This window comes from Silene latifolia, chromosome 9, assembly GCF_048544455.1.
Source record: "Silene latifolia isolate original U9 population chromosome 9, ASM4854445v1, whole genome shotgun sequence".
NCBI lineage: Eukaryota > Viridiplantae > Streptophyta > Magnoliopsida > Caryophyllales > Caryophyllaceae > Silene > Silene latifolia.
Window position 1 is genome coordinate 106,434,174 of NC_133534.1, and position 8,357 is coordinate 106,442,530.

General features: G+C 41.5%; 1 non-coding gene across 1 annotated transcript; it reads right to left on the bottom strand.

The window, feature by feature from the left end:
- Window positions 1-4,014: 4,014 nt before the first annotated feature.
- Window positions 4,015-4,122, bottom strand: LOC141603336 (small nucleolar RNA R71). Its single transcript, XR_012525219.1, has one exon. It is a non-coding gene; the product is annotated as a small nucleolar RNA R71 (small nucleolar RNA).
- Between the last annotated feature and the right edge of the window lie 4,235 nt (window positions 4,123-8,357).

The following is an 8,357-nucleotide window of genomic DNA, read 5'->3' on the forward strand; positions in this document are numbered from 1 at the left end:
ATAACATGAGACTAAATCCTCAAAAGTGTGCATTCGGGGTCACCTCCAAGAAACTCTTGGGACATGTCATCAGCAAAAGAGGCATTGAGATTGATCTACCCAAAATCAAAGCCCTTCAACAAATGCCTCAGCCTAGGAAAGAAAAGGAGATTCGAGGATTTCTCGGTCAGGTCCAATACATCAGCCGTTTCATTGCCAAGCTCACTATGATTTACGAACCAATATTAAAAAAGCTTCGCGCCTCCGATCACACAGATTGGGACGACGACTGTCAGAAGGTCTTCGACAGGATAAAGGAAATCCTATCGAAACCTCCTATCCTCATGCCACCTCAACCAGGGATTCCTCTATCCCTATACCTGACTGTTACTTACATAGCCATGGGAGCGATGTAAGCACAAACAGTTGGCAACGAAGAACGAGCCATCTACTACATCAGCAAAAAGTTCATTGAGTACGAGATGAGGTATACCCAACTAGAGAAGACATGCCTTGCCCTAGTATGGTCAACTAAGAAGTTGCGGCATTACATGCTCAGCTACACGGTCCACATCTACTCCAAGATGGACCCGGTTAAATACATCTTCGAAAAACCCGTACTAAACGGAAGGCTGTCTACGTGGACACACATGCTGTTTGAGTTTGATCTCAAGTTTGTACCCCTCAAAGTTATCAAGGGAAGAGGAGTCGCGGATTTCCTAGCACAGAATCGCGTCAACAAGGACCCAACGACCGACACATGGTCACTTCCTGATGAAGACATCCTTTGCACCGACTCCGACGCATAGGACCTATACTTCGATGGTGCATCTAATCTGAGAGGCTTCGGGGTAGGAATCCTTTTAATATCACCAGAGGAAGAACATGTTACGATCTCGGTCAAGCTGGACTTTGCCGTCACCAACAATGCCGCTTAATATGAAGTGTGTCTCATCGGCCTAAAAGCAGCCATCACATTTGGCATCAAGATATTGAGGGTCCATGGCGATTCCTCACTCATCATCAATCAGGTATCTGGATCATGGAAAATCCGATCTGACAGCTTAGCTCCCTACCGAGCAAAGATCAATCAAGAGGCCGAATTTTTCGACCAAATCAACTACTTCCACTTGCCACACGAGGAGAATCAATTCGCTGATACCCTATCAAAACTTGACGCGCTCGTCAACATTCCTAACGACATGACATCAATGCCCCGATGTGTCGAGAGGAGGAGCGAGCCAGCCCACATTTGTGCCATGATCAATGACGAGGAAAGCCATGATGAACCTTGGTACCAAGCCATCCTTAATTACAAAACAAAAAACGAATTCCCTCCCAATTCTGATCAAAGAGGACAAAGAGCCATCCGCTTACTTGCATCACAATTCGTGATAACCCAAGATCAACTATACAAAACAACACCCTAAGGAATTCTCCTCCTTTGCATCGACCATCACAAAGCCAAAAAAGTCATGGGAGAGGTTCACGACGGAGAATGTGGCCCTCACATGAGCGCAATGATGCTTACACGGAAAATCATGAGGCTAGGCTACTATTAGACCACCATGGAAGCCGACTGCCGTAACTACGTCAAACATTGCCACAATTGCCAAATCTTCGCCATTGCATATTCTTTGAGGTTTTGTGTCCTTGGTAGGAAAGGAGTGCAAACCTTGCATTTTCATGGCAAAATGAGACTAAATTGATTTAATTCAATGACCAAGCATCAAGAAGAGACAAGATTAGAAGGCCTTTGTACATACTATAGTAGATGGGCAATGATGATAAAAGATCCTTGCATCCCCGAGGAAATCCTCAAGGATTTTATGAAGAAAAAGGAAGAAAAGAAGAAGGAAAGAAACTGCTTGACAATCCGTGCGTCTTCCCCTGAAGACGCCCGTCCACCACCCACAACCCGCGCGTCTTCCTCCACAAGACGCCCGGGTAAAAGCTCCAGAAGACGCCCGTCTTCACCCCCTAGACGCCCGTTCAGAAGCTGACAAATCCGCCCGTCTCGTGCTAAAGACGCCCGGACTCCCAGACAGTCCCATTCCGTCTTCTACAAGCTTCAAGGAAGGATGCACATCTTTTTCTGGAGAACAGAGTCTCCCTAGAGACCGGAGTCTCCCTAAGAGACCGGCGATTCCTCAACAAGGGACTTAATCGTCATTTAAGCCCTTAGTTAACCCTAATTCATGCACCTAATCCTCACTATAAATACCCCATTAGTCTAATTAGAAGAGCATGTTCTTCTTAGCAATCTTTAGTGTAGTTAATATCAATCAAATCTCTCTTGAATCTTGTAATCGACATTTAATCAAGTTTTAATACAAGTTTTATTCTCTTAATCTCTCTCTCATTCATCCTTTATTTTGGGTAATTGAAGATTATTTGGGTTATTATTGGGAGATTGACAACCTTCCAATCAAGCATCAAGTACTTCTTTTATTCTTTGCTTTATTATTGGAATCATTAGTAGGTATAAGTCCCTTAATCCCTTTTTAATTATTGTTAATCACTTTCATTTATTCATCATGTTTCACTTTGTTGGTATGATTGAAAACCTTGCTAGCATGTTCAACATGATAATGAGTGAGTAGTTTCCTTAGCTAGGGTTAATGGGTAATTAGGGAAAACCAACATGGGGAATTATTCATGCTTAAATTAATATGCTTTCATAGTTTATTTGCTTGCTTGTTGTGATCTCAACTTATGCACATGTTATGTTTGATGAAATATGAGCCTATGAATCCTTGCAGTTTTTACCCATCACCTATCTTTTCAATGAGACTTGTAAGACATAAACCAACTCGAGTCTCATTAGACCATGCATATTGTTGAGTAGGGAAGATTAATTCGACTTTTAGGTGTTGTACAATCTAATCGATTCGGCTCCGGTACCCAAACTTTCCTAGGATTGTAAGATATAAACCAACTCGATCCATCACAACAATAATTGCTTGCTTATAACTTGAGAATATGTTTGTATGATCAATTCCCATGAATCCCCTATGACCCCAGGACACCCTAGTGCCTTTTATCAATTGTGTACATCCCTTTTAATTCATCTTGCTTGTTTACTTTCATTGCTATTTAGTTTAGTGATCTTCTACTTCAAACCCCAATTGTGACACCCTTTAGACAGCACTTGTTGCAATAGAAATCTCATCTCAATTCCCGTCCCTTAGGATCCGACCTTTACTTGCCACTTTACTAATTGTAGAGTTCTTTGTGAAGTTATAAATTGTGTTTTGGTCTAGGTGATCCTAACGATAAGTACTGAAAAACTAAACCCCACGAGGGAACACGACCAAAAATTGCGCCGTTGCCGGGGACGGTGTTAACTTGATTTAGATTTTCTTATATTGTTATTAGTTTTGTCTTTATTTGTCTTGGGGAAGTAAAACTCCTCAAGGTTTGTTCTAATTGTTTTCAAGTTTTTTGATATTTTGGATGTCTAGAAGGTCACAAGGTGACTTGTTACCCTTTGATAATGAAATTGAAAGGACTTTGACAACCAATAGAAGACATTCTAGGAGAACTTTGAGAGGTATTGGTGAGGTTGTAGATATTCAACCAAATACTATCGAGTTCATCAACCGTTTTGCAAGAGAAGGTGAGGACAACCCAACACAAAATCGAACACAAAATCAACCCACAATGCCTAAGTTTTCATCACATTCCGTACCCACCGAGGAGAACCTACCCAATGGTACTCCTACACCACAACATCTTACCGGAAATTTTATTGCCAAATCCGCATTTATCTAATTAGTCGAAAGAAGCCAATTTGGGGGGATGAATAGTGAAGACCCTCGTTCTCATATGGAGACTTTTTGTGACTATTGTGATGCGATTTCTCAAACCGGTGTAACTCAAGACCAAATTCGATGGGTCTTATTTCCTTTTTGTCTAATTGGCACAGCGAAACAATGGTTGAAAGGCCTTGATAAGGCTACTCTCGGAATTGATTCTTGGAAAAAGTTGGCTCTAGCTTTCTACAAAAAGTTCTATCCACCGGAAAAGACTAACATGCTAAGAGCTCAAATTACGGGCTTTAAGCAAAGGGATGAAGAATCTTTGTATGAAGCTTGGGAGGGATTCAAGGGAATTTGTCGCTCATGTCCTAATCATGTACTTAGCGAGTGGTTCTTGGTACAACAATTTTGGAATGGTCTTTATGAAGATTCAAGGAACATTCTCAACATGGGATCAAATGGAATGTTCACCGAAGTTGATGACAATCAATCTTGGAACAAAATTGAGGAAATGGCGGTCCATAACTAACAATATTGTAGACCTTGCAAGGCTACTAGAGGAGGAAAGCAGGAAGTGGACTCCATTACTCAATTGGGTGCTCAACTTAGTGCTCACATTGATACCATCAATTTGAAGTTTGAAAAAGCTATGGCTAGACTTGAAGAAGCCTCAAAATCACCAAAGCATCATGTTAATGCGATGACGGCATCTTCATCAATCCCAAGTGGGATATGTGAGAATTGTGGAACTTTGGGACATGACCAAAGTGAATGTAGGGGAACAAATGAACAAGTGAATGCTTTCCAGGCATACAAGAGTGGTACCCCTTATTCAAACTATTACAATGAAAACACCAAATTCCATCCAAATCACTCATACAAAAGCCAAAATGTTCAAAACACCCCACCTCCCATGAGAAACCAAAATCAAAGACCCGTTTTGCAACCAAAACCAAGGTTACCAAAATCAAACTCCATACAATCAACAAAATGACCAAGGTTTTGATGTTCAAAAAGCGGTCCTCCAAATGCAAAAGAATCAACAAGAGTTTTTCACTCAAATGCAAAAGGATAGTCAAGCAAAGGAAATCACCATCAACAACATCCTAGCTCACACCAAAATGTTGGAAACCCAATTGACTCAACTAGCATCTTCAAGCTCACAAAGACAAAAGGGGCAATTACAACCTCAAAGTAATCCCCCAAGACATGAAACGGTTAGTGCCATTCACTTGAGGAGTGGTACAAGGTATGAAGCACCGAAGAAGCAAGTTGAGGATGAAGTTGTGGAAGCTAGTGACAAAGAAGAAATTGTGCAAAACTCCAAGGATGGGGAACCATCAAAAGAAGAAATTTCAAAGAAAAATGAAGACAAGGTCAAGGAGAAGCAGCCCATTGTGATTAGACTTCCTTTTCCGAGTCGTCAAGCCAAGCCCAAATTTGATGACCAACTTGGAAAATTCATGGAAATTGTGAAGAATTTGGAAGTCTCAATTCCTTTCACGGAATTAATCAATCACGTGCCGGCCTATGCAAAATACATGAAAGACATCCTCACAAAGAAGAAGTCGATCCGGAAGCTTGAGGCTATCGCCTTCACTAAGGTGAGTAGTGCAATCCTTCAAGGGAGTTCACCTCCAAAACTTAAGGATCCGGAAAGCTTTCAATACCGTGTACCATTGGCGACACCACGATCAACAAAGCCTTATGTGATCTAGGGGCTAGTGTGAGTGTTATGCCGTACTCGGTGAGTAAAAGGTTGGGGATGGGAGAGCTTAAATGCACCAATATCACACTCCAAATGGCCGATAGATCGACAAAGACACCATTAGGGATATGAGAAGATATTCCCGTAAGAGTTGGGAAATTTTTCATCATTGTTGACATAGAAGAAGACTCCAACATTCCAATCATTCTAGGAAGACCTTTCTTACACACCGCGGGTGCGGTGATTGATGTGAAGCATGGAGAGCTCACTCTAGAAGTGGGAGATGAGAGCATAACTTTAAATCTTGACAAGACCATGAGAACTCCCCGTTTGAATGAACCATGTTTTATGGTTGATCATTATAGCCGGAAGGATGATAGGAAGAAGTCGGAATTCCAATGGAAGAAGAAAATTGAAGATGCTCCATTCAAACAGCAAGTGAATTGTAACAAAGAGAGCTTGAAAATCTCACCAAAGTCAAGCAATGAAGAGGATGGCCTTATTGGCCAAGACAAGAAAGTGGGAGAGTTGTCTCTATCAACTCAAGAGATCTTTAGTGATCAAGTAGATGAAGTTTGTGGTCTTTGGGATGATGAGTTTGAAGGGATTTTCAATCCCTATATTGGTAATGCTATCGATCAAGACCGACAACAAGGGCAAAGGTCTATTGAAGATCTTTATCATGACAATGAACAAGCTTTTGATTACTTTTTCAAGGTGTTGAGCAACATCAACAACACCTTGGACATGCCCCCATGACATCTCACTAAGGATGAGAGTTTGGTGGAGTCCTCCCTAAACCACCATTTGTAAATATTTCTAACTCCCTAACTCGCATTTTAATTCACGCATTGCATTTTTGTCATTGTTGGATTTTTATGCTTTGATCAAGATAATTATCATTTTTGAGAGAAGGGAGGGACTAATGATTCAATTGATGTGTAGTGCTTTAGCTTAGTGTGGGGATAGCAATTGCCTAGGCTATTCATGCCTTAGTAGTGCCCTACAATGATGAACACGGGATTTGAAGAATGAAAAATGACAAGGGATATGCAAGTGCACGGATGGAACTGAATCCGGGTAAAACAGGGAGAATCCGAGCGTCTTTATGGGAATCCGCCCGTCTTCAGGCAATCTGGGCGTCTTTGTCAAAATCCGCCCGTCCATCTGAGCTGAAAATTTGAAATTTTGGGACTGTTGAAGAATCCGAGCATCCTGGTAGAGAAGACGCTCGTCTTCAGAAATCCGCCCGTCTTGGAAGGAAAGCCGCCCGTCTTTTTGCCTGTGAAAAACAAGAAATCTCACTGTCTGAGAATCCGCCCGTCTTCAGCAGAAGACGCCCGTCCTGAAGTTGATAAATCTGAGCGTGTTTGCTGAAAGATGTCTGTCTTTAGGCGAGAATTCTGAACAAAAAAAGGCGGAATCCGAGCGTCCCGAAGAAAAGACGCCCGTCTTCCCCTGCAATTTTTGAAATTTTCGGGTATTTTAAATACCCCTCCCACATTCATTTCTTCATTCCTTCATTCAAAACACTACCCATAAACCCCAAAACTCAAAACCCTCATCCTCTCCATCACCAAAACAAGATTTCCTCAACCAAATTCAACAAAATCAAATCCAAACTTCCTTTTAACTACAATCAATCACTCATCTTCCAACAAAAATCAAACCAAGCACCAAAATCTTAAACCTTTGAGTCGATTTTTGAAATTATAAAGGCAAAGCCTTTCATCTTAAAATCGATTTGGGTATACTTGGAAATTGAAGATTTTCACACTTTTCTTGGTTAAATCATCAATGGCAAGAAGAAAAGGATCAACAAAGGCACCTAAGGCAAAGGCACTCTCAACAAGACAAAATAGTCTTCAAGCAAAGAAAGCCTCATTGGCTATGGTGGTAGCTAGTTCAAACTTGGAAGCTCAACAACAACAACCTCCCTTGGAAGCAACAACATCAACAACTCCGGAAATTGCTCAATTATCAAACTATCCGGAGGTAATTTTCATTTCTAACTCCCATAGGGATACATTTGCCAAGTATGCTAGAAAATCCTTTCTATCCACCAAATTTATATGTGAAGATGCCTTGAATAAATTGGGTGTCCTTGAACAAACGAAAGCCTTCTTTGAAGCCATGGGGTTGGGAAAATTGTTTGCTACAAGAGAATTGACATGCCCCTCCCTTACCTTAGAATTCTTGAGTTCTTTGAAAGTTACTAAGGTAGAGACTAGCGAAAACATCGAGTTCCGCCTTGCTAATGTGAGTAGGCGCATCACCTTTGATGAATTGGGAAAAGTATTGGGTCTTAATGATTCACCTAGTTATTACAAGAATCCCGAAAAGTATGACCCCGCTCCTCTTTAGGAGGCGATTTCCGGGAGGAAATTTGAGAACTATCATGCTAGTCGTGCTCTATTAGTCCACCATCCGGGCATTAGAGTGTGGCACAAGGTCATCGGGAATACTATCATTGCAAGAAAAGACACTAACCACTTTACCATGCTCGATTGTGTTCTTCTTGAGTCGGCCTTAAATATTGGAAGGGAATTCACCAAGCCTTACAATTCTCTAAGGCTTTTGGTGGAAAGATGGCTAAATGTTGATTGTGGAAAGCAAGGCACCACTGTTATTGTAAATGGAGGTCTAGTCACTCTTTTGGCTAAGTACTTTGATCCGAATTTCAACAAGGATGGCAAGTATGTGGCGAAAAAGGGGGGTCATCTCATTGACATGGATACCATGATTAACAAGTACAAGTGGGTCACTCATAACCCTCTTGACACCAAATATGGGTGGCTCACCAATGAGGCTAGATCTTTTACTTTGCCTTCCAAGATATGCCGTTTGAGTGTCCATCGGACCAACTACCTTCTTCCCCTCTCAAAAGAAGCCGAATACATCATCCGTCA